The following is a 16,505-nucleotide window of genomic DNA, read 5'->3' on the forward strand; positions in this document are numbered from 1 at the left end:
TTTCTTCTACGTTGAAGCTATTTTTTCTTTTTTTTTTTTTTTTGCGGTACGTGGGCCTCTCACTGTTGTGGCCTCTCCCGTTGTGGAGCACAGGCTCTGGACGCGCAGGCTCAGCGGCCATGGCTCACGGGCCCAGCTGCTCCGCGGCATGTGGGATCTTCCCGGACCGGGGCACGAACCCGTGTCCCGTGCATCGGCAGGTGGACTCTCAACCACTGCACCACCAGGGAAGCCCTGAAGCTATTATTTTTTAAGACAGGAACTTAATTATGTCTTTTAACTGAAGAAAAACATCCCATGGTTTGTCATGACGTGCATGAGTGTAGTGGTTCCCAAAGTGTGATCCACTGACGAGCAGCACCAGGAGACTAGTTAAAAATACAAACTATCAGACTCCAACCCATACTCACTAATTAAGTAACTATGGGGGTGGTGCCCAGTAAATCCTCAAGGTGATTCTGACACACTCTGCAGTTTGAGAATGATTGTACTGTAGGTCCTAAAGCCTTGCTGCACATTACAATCACCTGTGGAGCTTAAAAAAATACCCAGGTCCCAGACCAATTAAATCAGAAACTTCATCTGTCTGGCCTGGCATCAGTGTATATCTTTTTAAAAGCTCCCCAGGGGATTTTGATACATAGTTAGGTTAGAGAACAACTTAATCTATAAAATTCACTTTCTTTAGCAGAATCTAAAGCAGTGTTTCTCCAACTTGAGTGCACATTGGAATCACCTGGGAAGCTTTACAAATGACTGATACTTCCCTCACCCCAACCCCCATTTTGATTTAATTGGACTGAAGTGTGACTTGGTCATTGGATTTTTTAAAGTTCCCTAGGCTGTTTGTATGTGAAACCAATGTAAAGAATGACTGTTCTAAAGCCATCCTGAAACTCTAGTGTGCCTAAGAATCACCTGGAATACTTCATACAAATAGGGATTCCACGGTCCCATCCAGGTCAAAAGTCACCTGGAATACTGCCCTAAAGGATATTTCCAACTGGTCTTCAGATTTCTCTAGTTTGATTCTCATCTATTCTCTATGCTCCCCATCATTTACTGCTCTGTCCTAACTTCCTACAGCTCCCCCTCTATGGCATCATGTTAGTTGGCATTCCTTAAGTATGCCTTACTGAAATCGTTGGGGAAAATGTAGATTATTAACCCAATAAATGGTCTTGAATCAGTTGATTAGCCATTTGGAAAAGAAGTAAACTGGACTGCTATATCTTACTCCTTAAACCATATAAATCCCATGTAGATACAGAAAAATATTTTAATTTAAAAAACCCATAAAACTACTAGAAGAAAATATGGTTGCATTTAGAAAATAATTTGGGAGTGGGGAAGGTCTTTCCAAACAAGGTACAAAACCTTGTAAGCCATAAAGGAAAATGGTTGATAAATTTGATTACATAAAATTTTCTCTGCAGATGAGTTACCATAAGCAACATTAAAAGATAAGCACAGGGCTTCCCTGGTGGCGCAGTGGTTGAGAGTCTGCCTGCCGATGCAGGGGACACGGGTTCGTGCCCCGGTCCGGGAAGATCCCACATGCCGCGGAGCAGCTGGGCCCGTGAGCCATGGCCGCTGAGCCTGCGCGTCTGGAGCCTGTGCTCCGCAATGGGAGAGGCCACAACAGTGTGAGGCCCGTATACCACACACACACAAAAAAAAAAAAAAAAAAAAAAGATAAGCACAAATGGGAGAAACATCTTCAATGTATTGACAGAATTGCCTCATTGTAGAAAAAAACAAAAAACAAATTAATTTCAAAAAAAGACTAACATTCAGAGGAGTAAAGTATGAAGCAGGTGGTTAGTACAAAAAAGAACAAATGGTCAGTTAACATTTTAAAAGAGGCTCAGTTTCACTCATCCTAAAGAAATGCATATCAAAACAATATAATTAAAAGAAAAACAATATGATACCACCAAATATGAAAAAATTCTGTGTTGGCAAGAATAAGGGGAGATGGTGTTCCATATGCCACTAGTGACAGTGTAAATTAGGGCAGTGTCTTTGGAGAGCAATTTAGTTATATGCACCAAAGTGAAAAGTGAACTCCCTTTTTTTTCTTCTTAAACATCTTTATTGGAGTATAATTGCTTTACAATGGTATGTTAGTTTCTGCTTTATAACAAAGTGAATCAGCTATACATATACATATGTTCCCATATCTCTTCCCTCTTGTGTCTACCTCCCACCCTCCCTATCCCACCCCTCTAGGTGGTCACAAAGCACTGAGCTGATCTCCCTGTGCTATGCGGCTGCTTCCCACTAGCTATCTGTTTTACATTTGGTAGTATATGTTATTAATCCATGCCACTCTCTCACTTCGTCCCAGCTTACCCTTCCCCCTCCCTATGTCCTCAAGTCCATTCTCTACACCTGCGTCTTTATTCCTGTCCTGCCCCTAGGTTCTTCATAACCATTTTTATTTATTTTTATTTATTTTTAGATTCCATATATGTGTGTTAGCATATGGTATTTGTTTTTCTCTTTCTGACTTACTTCACTCTGTATGACAGACTCTAGGTCCATCCACCTCACTACAAATAACTCAATTTCATTTTTTATGGCTGAGTAATATTCCATTCTATATATGTGCCACATCATCTCTATCCATTCATCTGTTGATGGACACTTAGGTTGCTTCCATGTCCTGGCTATTGTAAATAGGGCTGCAATGAACATTATGGTACATGACTCTTTTTTAATTATGGTTTTCTCAGGGTATATGCCCAGTAGTGGGATTGCTGGGTCATATGGTAGTTCTATTTTTAGTTTTTTAAGGAACCTCCATACTGTTCTCCATAGTGGCTGTATCAGTTTACATTCCCACCAACAGTGCAAGAGGATTCCCTTTTCTTCACACCCTCTCCAGCATTTATTGTTTGTAGATTTTTTGATGATGGCCATTCTGACTGGTGTGAGGTGATACCTCATTGTAGTTTTGATTTGCATTTCTCTAATGATTAGTGATGTTGAGCATCCTTTCATGTGTTTGTTGGAAATCTGTATATCTTCTTTGGTGAAATATCTATTTAGGTCTTCTGCCCATTTTAGGAGTGGGTTGTTTTTTTGATATTGAGCTACATGAGCTGTTTATAAATTTTGGAGATTAATCCTTTGTCAGTTGCTTCATTTGCAAATATTTTCTCCCATTCTGAGGGCTGTCTTTTTGTCTTGTTTATGGTTTCCTTTGCTGTGCAAAAGCTTTTAAGTTTCATTAGGTCCCATTTGTTTATTTTTGTTTTTATTTCCATTTCTCTAGCAGGTGGGTCAAAAAGAATCTTGCTGTGATTTATGTCATAGAGTGTTCTGCCTATGTTTTCCTCTAAGAGTTTTATAGTGTCTGGCCTTACATTTAGATCTTTAATCCATTTTGAGCTTATTTTTGTGTATGGTGTTAGGGAGTGGTCTAATTTCATTCTTTTACATGTAGCTGTCCAGTTTTCCCAGCACCACTTATTGAAGAGGCTGTCTTTTCTTCATTGTATATTCTTGCCTCCTTTATCAAAAATAATGTGACCATATTTGTGTGGGCTTATCTCTGGGCTTTCTATCCTGTTCCATTGATGTATATTTCTGTTTTTGTGCCAGTACCATACTGTCTTGATTACTGTAGCTTTGTAGTATAGTCTGAAGTCCGGGAGTTTGATTCCTCCAGCTCCTTTTTTCTTTCTCAAGATTGCTTTGGCTATTTGGGGTCTTTTGTGTTTCCATACAAATTTTGAAATTTTTTGTTCTAGTTCTGTGAAAATGCTGTTGGTAGTTTGATAGGGATTGCATTGAATCTGTAGATTGCTTTGGGTAGTATAGTCATTTTCACAATGCTGATTCTTCCAATCCAAGAACTTGGAATATCTCTCCATCTGTTTGTATCATCTTTAATTTCCTTCCTTCATCAGTGTCTTATAGTTTTCTACATACAGGTCTTTTGTCTCCTTAGGTAAGTTTATTCCTAGGTATTTTATTCTTTTTGTGGCAGTGGTAAATAGGAGTGTTTCCTTAATTTTTCTTTCATATTTTTCATCATTAGTGTATAGGAATGCAAGAGATTTCTGAACTCACTTTTGGGGCCAGTAGTTCTGCTTCCAGGAATTTAGCTCTTGGATATAATCACTTAAATATTCAGAAGATATTCATTGGATAATCAAAGCACTGAAATCAGTCTAAATATCCATTAACAGAAGCCTGAGTAAATTATGGTACAAGACATATTGGAATTTTATTTGATTCTAAAGATGACAGAGGTTTATTTAGATGAACTGATATAGAAAGTTGTAGCTAGATTATTAACAAAAAACAGCAATTATAGAATATATATATAAATAGTTGACAGGGGTTACAGGTACCCGCCCTCTGCACAGTTGAAAATCTCAGTATAACTTTGAGTCGTCCCTCTGTACCTGAGGTTCCTCTGATTCACAATTCCTCTGTATTCACAGTCCATATCCGCACATTCAGTCAACTCTGAACACATGTGGTACTGTAGGATTTACTATTGAAAAAATCTGCATATATGTGGACCCGCACACTTCAAATCTGTGTTGTTCAAGGGTCAACTGTATATGTAAGTGTGTGTGTATGTATAAATATATATATATATATAGCATGGTATTATTTGGGGAATTTTAAAATATACCTAGGGGCTTCCCTGGTGGCACAGTGGTTGAGAGTCCGCCTGCCGATGCAGGGGACACGGGTTCGTGCCCCGGTCCGGGAAGATCCCACATGCCGCAGAGCGGCTAGGCCCGTGAGCCATGGCCGCTGAGCCTGTGCGTCCGGAGCCTGCGCTCCGCAAGGGGAGAGGCCACAACAGTGAGAGGCCCGCATAACGCAAAAAAAAAAAAATAAAAAAAAAAAAAATAAATAAAATAAAATAAAATATACCTAATATATACTTATATATCTACATGTATTTCTAGATAAATCCATACATCTGAAGAGTAGAACTCGGGGTGGGGAAGCAGCATGTGGCCCATAACTTGTTGTGGTGCCTGGCCCATAATGAGTTCATATTAAGTATTTGAATGAATCAGTGAATGAGAGTCAGAGGCTAGGAGAGATTTTCAGTCTTTATTTTATACCTCCTTGAACTATTTGAATTTTTTTTTCAACGTATATAATTGCTTTTGTAATAAAATTAAGACGTAAAATTGTGCTGTTCTCTTTTGAGACTCTGTCCCTTTGTTTTTTCAGTTTCCTCTGCTTCAAAGGGCTCCTTTCCTTTCAGTTACCACCTTCCTTCAGGGTTCAGATGAAAAGTTGCCTCTCTGCAGCCATCCATTCTTCTGTCTTCTGAATTTGTGGCTTCCTCACTTTATGTATACATATCACCATGAGTGCAGTATCCCATTATGTTCTGTTGGATCTTTCTTTCCTGCCTGGTGGGTGAGAGCATTGTCAGAGATGGTGTGATTCATCTAACTTCCTCCAAAGGCTACTAAGGGTCTGCCACATTGTAGCCAAAAAGGAGGGAAATACGGCAGGGCTTTCCTGTCCAACTGCTAAGCACTGGTCTGCATTACATTCACACTGACCTGACACCCAAAGTGATTGTTTATTTTTGACCCTTTGAGTGTTCTCAGGATACAGAGCTCTAGCTTAAACAGTCTCCAGAATGACAGTATTCCATTTCATCCAGCATCACTGCCAACATCACTTGAAGGAAACCCCCCCATATCAATTACCTTTGACTTAATAGGTCTAGCAAGGTACCCAGCATATATCGACTCTCCCCCAAGCTTTATTGAGATATTAATGACATATAACATATAAGTTTAAGGAATATGACATGTTGATTTGATACATGTATGTGTTATGAAATCATTACCACAATAAGGTTAGTTAACTTCTACATCCCCTCACATAATTATGATTTTTGTGTGTATGGTGTTAACATTAAACATTGACTCTCTTAACAACTTTTAATATATAATACAGTACTGTTAATTATAGTCCCTATGCTATATGTTAAATCCCCAGAACTTATTCATCTAATAACTAGAAATTTGTACCCTTTAACAATCTCCCCATTTCTCCCACCCCAAGTAACTGGCAACCAGATTTCTACTCTCTATTTCTGAGTTTGAGATTTTTAGACTCCACATATAAGTGAGAACATACAGTATTTGTCTTTCTCTGTCTTATTTCACTAAGCATAATGCCATTAAGGTCCATCCATGTTGTCACAATAGGCAAGATCTTTTTTTAATGAACAAATAACATTCCACTGTGTGTGTGTGTGTGTGTGTGTGTGTGTACCCTTTCATCCGTCAAGGGACACTTAGGTGATTACCATGTCTTGGCTGTTATAAATAATGTTGCAGTGAACGTGGGAGTGCAGATGTCTTTTTGAGATAGTGATGCCATTTTCTTCAGATAAATGCGCAGAAGTGGAATTGCTGGACCATAGTAGTTTCATTGTTAATTTTTTGAGGAGGCTCTATAGTGTCTGCACCAGTTTACATTCCCAACAACAGTGAACCAGGTTCTCTTTTCTCCATATCTTCACTGTTTGTTATCTCTTGTTTTTTTGATAATAGCCATTCTGACAGTTGTGACGTGAAATCTCATTGTGGTTTTGATTTGCATTTCCCTGATGCCTAGTGATGGTGAGCACCTTTTCATGTACCCGTTGGCCATTTGTATATCTTCTTTGAGAAAGTGTCTATTCGAGTTATTTGCCCATTTTTTTTTTTTTTTTTTTTTTTTTTTCTTTTTGCGGTATGTGGGCCTCTCACTGTTGTGGCCTCTCCCGTTGCGGAGCACAGGCTCCGGATGCGCAGGCCCAGCGGCCATGGCTCACGGGCCCAGCCGCTCCGCGGCATATGGGATCCTCCCAGACTGGGGCACGAACCCGTATCCCCTGCATCAGCAGGCGGACTCTCAACCACTGCGCCACCAGGGAGGCCCTATTTGCCCATTTTTTTTAAAAATTATTAATTAATTAATTTATTTATGGCTGTGTTGGGTCTTTGTTTCTGTGCGAGGGCTTTCTCTGGTTGCGGCAAGTGGGGGCCACTCTTCATCGCGGTGCGCAGGCCTCTCACTATCGCGGCCTCTTTTGTTGCGGAGCACAGGCTCCAGACACGCAGGCTCAGTAGTTGTGGCTCACGGGCCTAGTTGCTCCGTGGCATGTGGGATCTTCCCAGACCAGGGCTCGAACCCGTGTCCCCTGCATTGGCAGGCGGACTCTCAACCACTGCACCACCAGGAAGCCCCTATTTGCCCATTTTTAATCAGATTGTTTGGTTTTTTGCTATTGAATTGTATTATTTTTTTGGATATCAGTCCCTTGTCAGAGACATGGTTTGCATATATTTTCTCTTGTTCAGTAGGTTGCGTTTTCATTTCACTGATTGTTTCTTTTTTTTTTTAAATTTGTTTTATTTATTTTTGGCTGCGTTGGGTCTTCGTTGCTGTGCGGGGACGTTCTCTAGTTGTGGCGAGTGGGGGCTACTCTTCTCTGTGGTGCGTGGGCTTCTCATTGCAGTGGCTTCTCTTGTTGCGGAACACAGGCTCTAGGGGCACAGGCTTCAGTAGTTGCAGCACATGGGCTCAGTAGTTGTGGCTCACGGGTTCTAGAGCACAGGCGAATAGTTGTGGCACACAGGGCTTAGTTGCTCCACCACATGTGGGATCTTCCCGGACCATGGATCAAACCCGTGTCTCCTGCATTGGCAGGCTGATTCTTAACCACTGTGCCACCAGGGAAACCCTGATTGTTTCTTTTGCTGCATAGAAGCTTTTTAATTTGATGTAGTCCCATTTGTTTATTTTTGCTTTTGTTGTTTGCCCTTTTGCTGTCATATCCAAAAAATTGTTTCCAAAACCAATGTCAAGGAGTTTTTTTTTTAAGTTTTTACATATATATATAAATGTATTTATTTTATTTATTTATTTTTGGCTGCATTGGGTCTTCATTGCTGAGCGCAGGCTTTCTCTAGTTGCGGCAAGCGGAGGCTACTCTTCGTTGGGGTGCATGAGCTTCTCTTCGTTGCAGTGCCTGGGCTTCTCATTGCAGTGGCTTCTCTTGTTACGGAGCATGGGCTCTAGGCGCGCAGGCTTCAGTAGTTGTGATGCATGAGCTTAGTTGCTCTGTGGCATGTGGGATCTTCCTCAACCAGGGTTTGAACGTGTGTGCCCTGCATTGGCAGGTGGATTCTTAACCACTGTACCACCAGGGAAGCCCAAGAAGTCTTTTCTCTGTTTCCTTCTAGTAGTTTTATAGTATCAGGTCTTATATTGAGTAAGATAAATAAATATTTATTAAATGATTTAATATGCCAAATTATGTACCTGCTATGTACCTAATTTTTCATTCAGAGGACCTTGAGGACCCTATTGTGCTTTCTAAGAGAGTAATTACAACTTGTTTCCCTGCCTCAATACACCCCAACATACCTGAAGTGTTCAACACGTTATAATTAATATCTGTGGCTCCTTAGGGTAGTGATTCTCTGAAGGTTGATATTTGTGTATCCAGCATCTCAGGGTTGCATGTGGTTTGAAACAAGCTCCCCTCACCCCACCCATCAGTTACTTAGGATTGTATGCTAAAATATGGATACATGTGTAGACTATAAATAGAATAAGGCCCTGAATGGACACATCCCTATCATGGATAAGGGCAAATCATGCTTTCTGCAAGGAGGAATGATTAGGATAATTAAAATGATTTTAGTTTTGCTTCTGATAATCACTGGCTGAATTGAGCTCCCCATGCCTTGATTTTAACGTTTCTAATAATTTTACATGTTCTGATATTACCTGGGCCAAATATTAGGCGTCTGCTTATTTAAAAAATGAAAGAATGAGATGTACAGTTTTAAGGCAAATATCTCGTTCATATACTGTTAGATACTGATTATAACGATAGCTGGTGTTTCAGCTTTGAGCAATCAAATGATTAAAGTTGATAGTAAAAGTATAAACAGGGTTATGGTTTATGAGTGTTTTCTTCCCTATGATTTCCTTATACAGAGACTTCTAATCTTAACCCAGGAACATAGGAATGATACACAGCTTAGCTTGGGGGATGTTCCTGTTTTAGAGGAAAGGAGAAATTGTGGAAGTAATTGAGTTTAGAGGAGAATAGCAATAGGACTCCGGTAGAAGAAGTGTAATTAACTTACTTGATTAACCTAAGAGGACACCTGCAGGCAGGTGGGATTACTGGAGTGTTGACATGGTGGGATACTATTTGTTTGGGTTGATGGAGAAGGAATTTCCAGTCTTAGTCCTGTTTTGAGACTATTTGGAGGTCAGAGTGAAGTAAATGTATAAAAGGGAGATTGAATTAGTATAGCTGAGACAAGAAGGCAGGGAAGTTGAGTTATAGAAGGAAAGGGGGGGAGTGTAAAAAATCCAAAACTTCCTGGTTGAGAACTCTAAATGGCTAATGAAGTCTTGGGCATGATTTATGGAGTACAAGGAAATTCTAAGGCCGTAGTTCTCAGCCCTGGCAGCTGACTAGAGTCACTTCATTTAAAAGGGGTAGACTAGGGCCTGGCATCAGCATTTTTAAAGCTTCCCAAGTAATCCACCTGTGCACCTCATATTGAGAACTGTTTATTGATCTAAGGGTATGGAAGAGGAGAGTGGGAGAAAAATATTAGAGGAGAGTCTCGGGGCCAGGGAATTTCTAAGATCTTGTATAGAATGGTTTATGGGAACTGAAAGTCAGCATTCTGATTTATTAGATACTTGGCACATTACATATTATTTTATTACGAAACAATAGAACTGACTGTCTTCAATTCTTTAACTCTCAAGATATTTCTGGAGTTAGAAACCGAACATAATTAACTGTTAAAAAAATACGTAACACGTATTTTGCTTCTTTCAGATGGAATGAATGCCTTTGTATCAAAAGCCAAAGGAACATTTACCATTTTCTTAAGTAGGACCACCTTAAATTTAGTAGTTATATTTTTAAGGGGAGCTGAAAGGAGGAGATTTATAAAAGAGAATACATTCAGATTACTTTTAGCAAGTTATATGGATGTGCAACATTTCATTTAAATACTGCCTCTTTGACTAGAAATTACTCAGCAACTGAAGCAAACAGTCTGAGAGGAACCAATTTCCTGATATTGTCCACCCCTCTTCTAGGTAAAAATGGAAATTCTTTGTATCTAATTACGTTAAAGAATTGAAATCCCTTCATGTAAGATAGAAAAAGAATATGCACACCTTAGATTACATTTTTTAACTCAGTCTTTTATCCACATTCAGAGACTAATTAATTATCTAAGATTAATAGAATGCATCACATTTCATAAAACTGCATGAAACTTAGGAATATCTGTTACAGTAGCTATGTTCTTACCTCCCCTACCTTGACTTTACAGATGCTTCTCAGTAACTTTAGACAAAGGCTAAAAGTAATCTCTTCTCTATTGCTGGGAAGATGAATTACTGTAGATGGGAGGAAAACATACAACTAAAAATCAACTTTCTTCATCACTCTTGACGTTCACCAGTCCTTACTTGAGATCACCTTGAGATATGACATCAATTCAGAGTAATAAGGAGGGGTCAATGAAAAGCTAAAACATTCCCGAGAACCCATTATAACACATCTCCAAGAGATTTGTGTCAATGACACAGCATTTCAAATATACTACACAAATTTCAGAGGAATGGCTTCATGAAATGGAGGCAATAGGCATCTGTGAGAGTCTTATGACTTAGAAATTGACCTGTTATTGGGTATCTCTCTCACTCCCTACATGTTTTCCACCCTATAAGCTTATCAGTCATTCCTTAGAAAGCAGGGTGTATCCATTTTTTAAGTGTCTGTTGTGACTTAGTACATTCTCTGTGTGGTATCATCATTGAGAGTTTGTTTTTAGTGAGTATTTTGACACATTTAAGGGCTTTGATCTAAGAAAATTTCTTTTTCACATGAATAAGGATCCAGAATTGGTTTCACAAGAGAAGTCTAGAGTTGGTAAAGTACAGATCTTCTATCAGTAGATTTTTAGCTCTTTGGGTCTTGTTTACCTATTTAATCTATTCTAGCAGGTAACTCAAAGCTCTGTATATAAAAAGAACTTAATACATAATTGATGAATTAGAAAAAAATACATTTCTAGTTTACTGTGTTACAGGGACTAGCTTAGGCACTGAGAATTCAAAATACGCTTTTTGTGTGTCTACACGTATAACCAAAATGTATCCCTCACTAGCATTTAGAATTATGTTAGTGAGAAGAAGAGAGAAATGAATTACAGTATACCTGTCATTACACTTCATTCTGTTTTACCAATGATGACATGATATAGAATGATTGAAATTATCATTCCTCAAACTTCACTAGTTAGCCTATAGAATTTTCCTTCTCTGCAAACTTTTAACTAGCACTGTTTTCTAGTTTGGCTATATCAAACAGATCAGGGCTATTAAATCTGTTAGGTACTGAATAATGTGAGCTGGAAAAATGTTATTTGCTCTCAAGTACAATAAAAAACTATAATAGAACTTTCAGTGTTTAATTGAGTAATATAAATGCTACATCTAAGAAGTGTAACATTGTTACATGTGATTGCATATAATATGGAACATTTTAATATATTTAAAATTATTTGAGGTGGTGCCTCCGTAAATAAAAGAGCATAAATCCCACCCAGATTTTCAGGGGCTTTTTGCATTTTTTTAATTAAGTATAGTTGATTTACAAGATTGTGTTTCAGGCATATGGCATAGTGCTTTGGGTTTTTTGTTTGTTTGCTTGTTTGTTTTTACAGATTGTATTCCATTATAGGTTATTACAAGATACTGGGTATAATTCTCTGTTATACAGTAAATCCTTTGTTACTTATCTATTTTACATATAGTAGTTTGTATCTGTTAATCGCATACACCAAATTTGTCCCTCCTCCCCTACCTCTCCCCTTTGGTAACCATAAGTTTGTCTTGTATATCTGTGAGTCTGTTTTGTTTCGTATATAGATTCATTTGTATTACCACTTATATGTGGATTCTAAAAAGTATCATATAGTATTTGTCTGACTTACTTCACTCAGCATAATACCCTCCAGGTCCATCCATGTTGTTGCAAATGGCAATATTTTGTTCTTTCCCCCATACTTCCACTCAGTCCAGTTTTTCAGTACATCCTGTTGGCTCTACAACCAGAACATACCTGAGATCTACTCCCATCCTGTCCAAACCACCATCGTCTCATACCTTGTCTATGCTGGTAGCCTCCTGACTGATCTCCCTGCTTCCTCCATGTGTGCCTGCTTAGAGCCCATTGGCCACAGAACAGCTAGAGGGCTCTTTCTAAAATGCAAATCAAATCACACCATTTATATATTGATAAATATTTGTTGAATGAATTAATCAGATGACAGTGAGTAGTGGTATTGGGTAAGAAGGATCAATATGGCAGGGATGAGAAAACCAAAAGAGGTTCAGAGGGGCCAGATTTTAAGAAAGGCTTGATTTATTGTGCATAATTCTCTTTACTTGAAAACCCAGGCATAAAACTCTATTTATTGGCCTGCTGTGAACACTTCACAGCTTACCCTGAGAGAATGCCACCGAAGGCCAATCAGGGTTTCTCTCTGTCCACTCAGAGTCTAAACAGCTGCCCAGGTTTAATTAATATTCTGCAGTTTTACCTGGAGAGGAGCCAGTTTCTGAGACAGCTAATGAAAGGAGGATTTCTAACTCTTCTCTGGCGTCCGCTGGATCTGGTAGCATAGACTTAAAGTTCTCACATGAAATTGACATGTTCTTTTTCAAAGTCCACTCAGCTTGAGGTCCCTGCATAACTGTTCCATTGCCCGCTTTATCTGCTGCCATAACATCTTGTGAGGGGGTCCTAGGTTTGGTCCTGTGAAGTTTGGACTTAAGGTTTTTCAGCAGTGTCAATTCGTCGCTGAGAATCTCCTGCAGAACAATTAAGAAACACAGCGCTGGTTATTATGGTGTAAAAAAGTCACAAGGAATTTAAGCCGATCACCAAGTAATGACAAGGATTCAAGTGAGGGCTTACTCTTTTGATCTACCAGGAGTTTCAAATGGCAATTAGCATTAATTCTTGGATCCCTCAAGTCCTGATAGAAAATCAAGGCAACCAGAAACTATCATTTTGTGAACAGACAGCTATTAAAAGCACATTAATAATCTATAGTGGGTATAGCATATGCCTTCCAAAAAGATTTGCAGCTTGTTTCTCTGTGGTAAAGACACAGGACTTCTCCAACCTAATTACAGAGCAATCAAACAATTTAATTAATCTGGAAATCACTTTCTTAACAATAACTGCCTCTAATATGAGGCACCCTGTGTAGCTCCGTTAGGTAAAGTACTATTTTGATGTGTTGCCTGTGTATTAGCAACGCCAGTTGCCCCTGGGGATCCTGGAGTTAATTACCTATTCAATGCCTGACCACTACTAAGGTTTCCTTTACCAGGTCAGAAACAGTAGTCTATAAAGTGTCATGGCACTCAAACATCCAAGAGCCAGCAAATCCCCGGGAACAGCTGGATTTGTGTTATAAGCAAGTGTTGCACATATGGGCAGAGAATTAACTGGCACCAGTTTTCGTTTGAGAGTCTCTCAGGTATTGCTTTGCAGATGGGTGGATGAATTCAGAGAGCAGTGCTGTGAGCAGTGAAGGTCAAGTATAGGACTCTGGTTTCAATCCATCTTACTTTCTTGTCCTGGGGAAGTGCTGTGCGTGTCCACAACAGTCTGGTCCTCATCTCTAAGTTAAGACTATATAAGGTGTGCTTTATAATTCAATCTGTTCTAAATTAGTGTTGTTTTGTATAACAAAATAGTACCCCTGGGCTTCCCTGGTGGCGCAGTGGTTGAGGGTCCGCCTGCCGATGCAGGGGACGCGTGTTCGTGCCCCGGTCTGGGAAGATCCCACATGCTGCAGAGCGGCTGGGCCTGTGATCCATGGCCTCTGAGCCTGCGCGTCCGGAGCCTGTGATCCGCAACGGGAGAGGCCACAGCAGTGAGAGGCCCGCGTACCGCAAAAAAAAAAAAAAAATAGTACCCCTAAGACTTAAGAGACAACATAAAAATCAATTTTTATTTCAAATAAGAACAAAGACCTCAAAGATTGACTTCTGCCTATTTAATCTGCTAATCTTCTAATTTCTCCCTAAGGAAAATAGAGGAATTTTCTGTAACAAATGACAAAAATGTCTAGAATACTCATCTACCCTTTTCTTCTACTATTACTACCGCCCCATTTCTCTCTAAAAGTTCCCTGTTAATGGGACAGTCTACTCATATTGGAAGCCTCAGTCACTTTTAGTCTGTAATCTTTTTCATGACTTATTTCTAATCCATCACCAATTACCCTTGGTTTGCTCACCAGAATATCCTTTCTATTGGCTTTCCACGTCCTAATCTAGCTCCTTCTCCTCGGCAGCACATCTGTCCACTCGGCATACTCATGCCAGCTTAAAATCTCTTAGCATCTCTCTTGCATCCAAACATCTAAGGCCTTCCACCAGGTAGTACCAATACAGGTAGTTCACAGCTCATTGGCTTTACCAGTCTGAATTCCCTGCTTGTAGACAGCCCGTCTCCACTGCATTGCCCCGCTGTGTTTGGGTTGATTCTGTCCCCTTCCTGAAGTCCTTCCATTCCTTCTCTTTATCTCTACCTTGCTGAACTGACCTCAAGTTAAGCTATAGTCTCTCGTCCTTGAGGAATTATCAGTCTAGTTCATGCCACCTTCATTTTCTCCAATATCCCGTTGCACTTAAGAGCCTTTGTGATAATGCCTGGGCGCATATTTGCATTTCAACTAGCTCTTCAGTCGGACATGAAACAAGAAGAACGATCTGTGGTTAGTAAGATAATAGGAATGGCTCTATAGCTTGGAGTTGAGGAACATTGTCAGTGGAAGTGCCTGGAAAGGCAGCATGGAATAGGAAGGCAAAACCCGAAGATGAGAAATGGTTAATGGTAGCCCTGGATTCTTTGTTTGTTTGTTTGTTTGTTTAAGGGCAGAGTTAAATTAACCTACCTCTGTATCTCCATCTCTGCCCATTCATCCTCAAAGTGATGGTCCGCCATGTATTATAAGATGTTACATAGCTTCCTGGGGGACCACTCCTTAAAATCTCTAAAAGTGAAAAGGTTTTTAAGATAATTCCTTGTCTCTCCCTCCTTCAGAGTCTTAAAAACATTTAATAAGCTCTCTCTAGTTGTTCTGGTTGATCTCATATAACCTCCAGATATAGTGTTCTCTTTACAAAGAACACAGGGCTAAGAATTTGGTGCCAAGTTTCACTGGCCTTATTATTTATTCTCAGTGAATAGGGTAGCAGGGATTGTTCTCAGAATGCCTTGGCTTCAATCAATTGTTTTGTTTCTCCTCATAATTTACTGGTAGTTTGCTCTGTGTGGGGTGTGAGCAGAGCGAACTTTTTTTCCCAAATAAAAACAAAATCGACATGGAGATTTCTGGCATTTGATTTGTTTCCCTTTAGAAACAAGATTTCTAGCCATCTTGAAATCAAGACCTTTTAAGGAATATGAAGAGTGATGCACAAACTAAATTGGGGGGGGGCAGGGGGAATGAAGGCTGTTGGGAAAAGTTCAAAGAACTTAATTTAGCTGTGTAGATAAATGGACAAAAAGAGTCCTGGATTACTGGATGGCAAATGCAGAATCCATTTCTCCAGGGTGCCAAGGAACAATAGATGCAAAGGCCTGATAAATTTCATTGCTGCAGGGGGAAAATGCTTCTTGATTCTCTATCCATAAAGAAATGGGCTTTTCAGCGCTTCCCAGTTAAATGGCTTTACTTGTGCTGTCTGTCATAAACTTAATGGCATCTGTTGATGCCATCACTATAAAATCTGCAACTTTAATTGAAAAATTTCGGTAAAGGTGTAGCCAGTCCAGAAGTCCTGAAATTATCCACTTTAATGCATTAATCTATTCTTTTTGCACACAGGTAATAATACATTGTTTACCTTTATAGCTAGGTACTGACTTGAAGGTGCCGCCTTGTATTCCTTACCCATAATTACAATTGTCACTTCCGGTAAGAAATCAGTAATGTGGCAACTGGCTTGTTGTTAAGGATTCAACATGTCTTCTTGATTTATTTTCTGTGTTTCAAGAACATACAGGATTAGTTTGCTGCCTTTCCTAACCTCCTTATTTACACCAGCTACAGTCCCATTCGGTCCTCAGGAAATTCTGCCAACCTAATTAAACATGCAGAGGGAAGCAGGGTGGTCTGGAGTGCCCTGAACCTCCCCTCACCTGCTGCCTGCCAAGCTTTCTCAGTGATCAGTAGCAGGTTACATGTTCTGATGGGGAAAGTAGCAAGTCCCCCAGGAGCTTCCACCTTACAGTGAGCAACCCGTGCTCCACCTGCCTCCAGAGGACTTGGGGAAGACACCCTCTGCCAGCCTCTGTATGACTGTGGCTTTTTTTTTTTTTTTTTTTTTTTTTTTTTTTTTTTTTTGCGGTACACGGGCCTCTCACTACTGTGGCCTCT

The 16,505-nt window shown here is 39.7% G+C and overlaps 1 protein-coding gene across 8 annotated transcripts in view; it reads left to right on the forward strand.

Moving 5' to 3' along the window:
- MAST4 (microtubule associated serine/threonine kinase family member 4) overlaps nucleotides 1-16,505 on the forward strand; it is a gene marked incomplete at its 5' end in the record, with an annotated part of 581,401 nt that overhangs the window by 480,268 nt on the left and 84,628 nt on the right. The window lies entirely within an intron of this gene.

This window comes from Mesoplodon bidens, assembly GCF_964165515.1.
Source record: "Mesoplodon bidens genome assembly, chromosome: 4".
NCBI lineage: Eukaryota > Metazoa > Chordata > Mammalia > Artiodactyla > Ziphiidae > Mesoplodon > Mesoplodon bidens.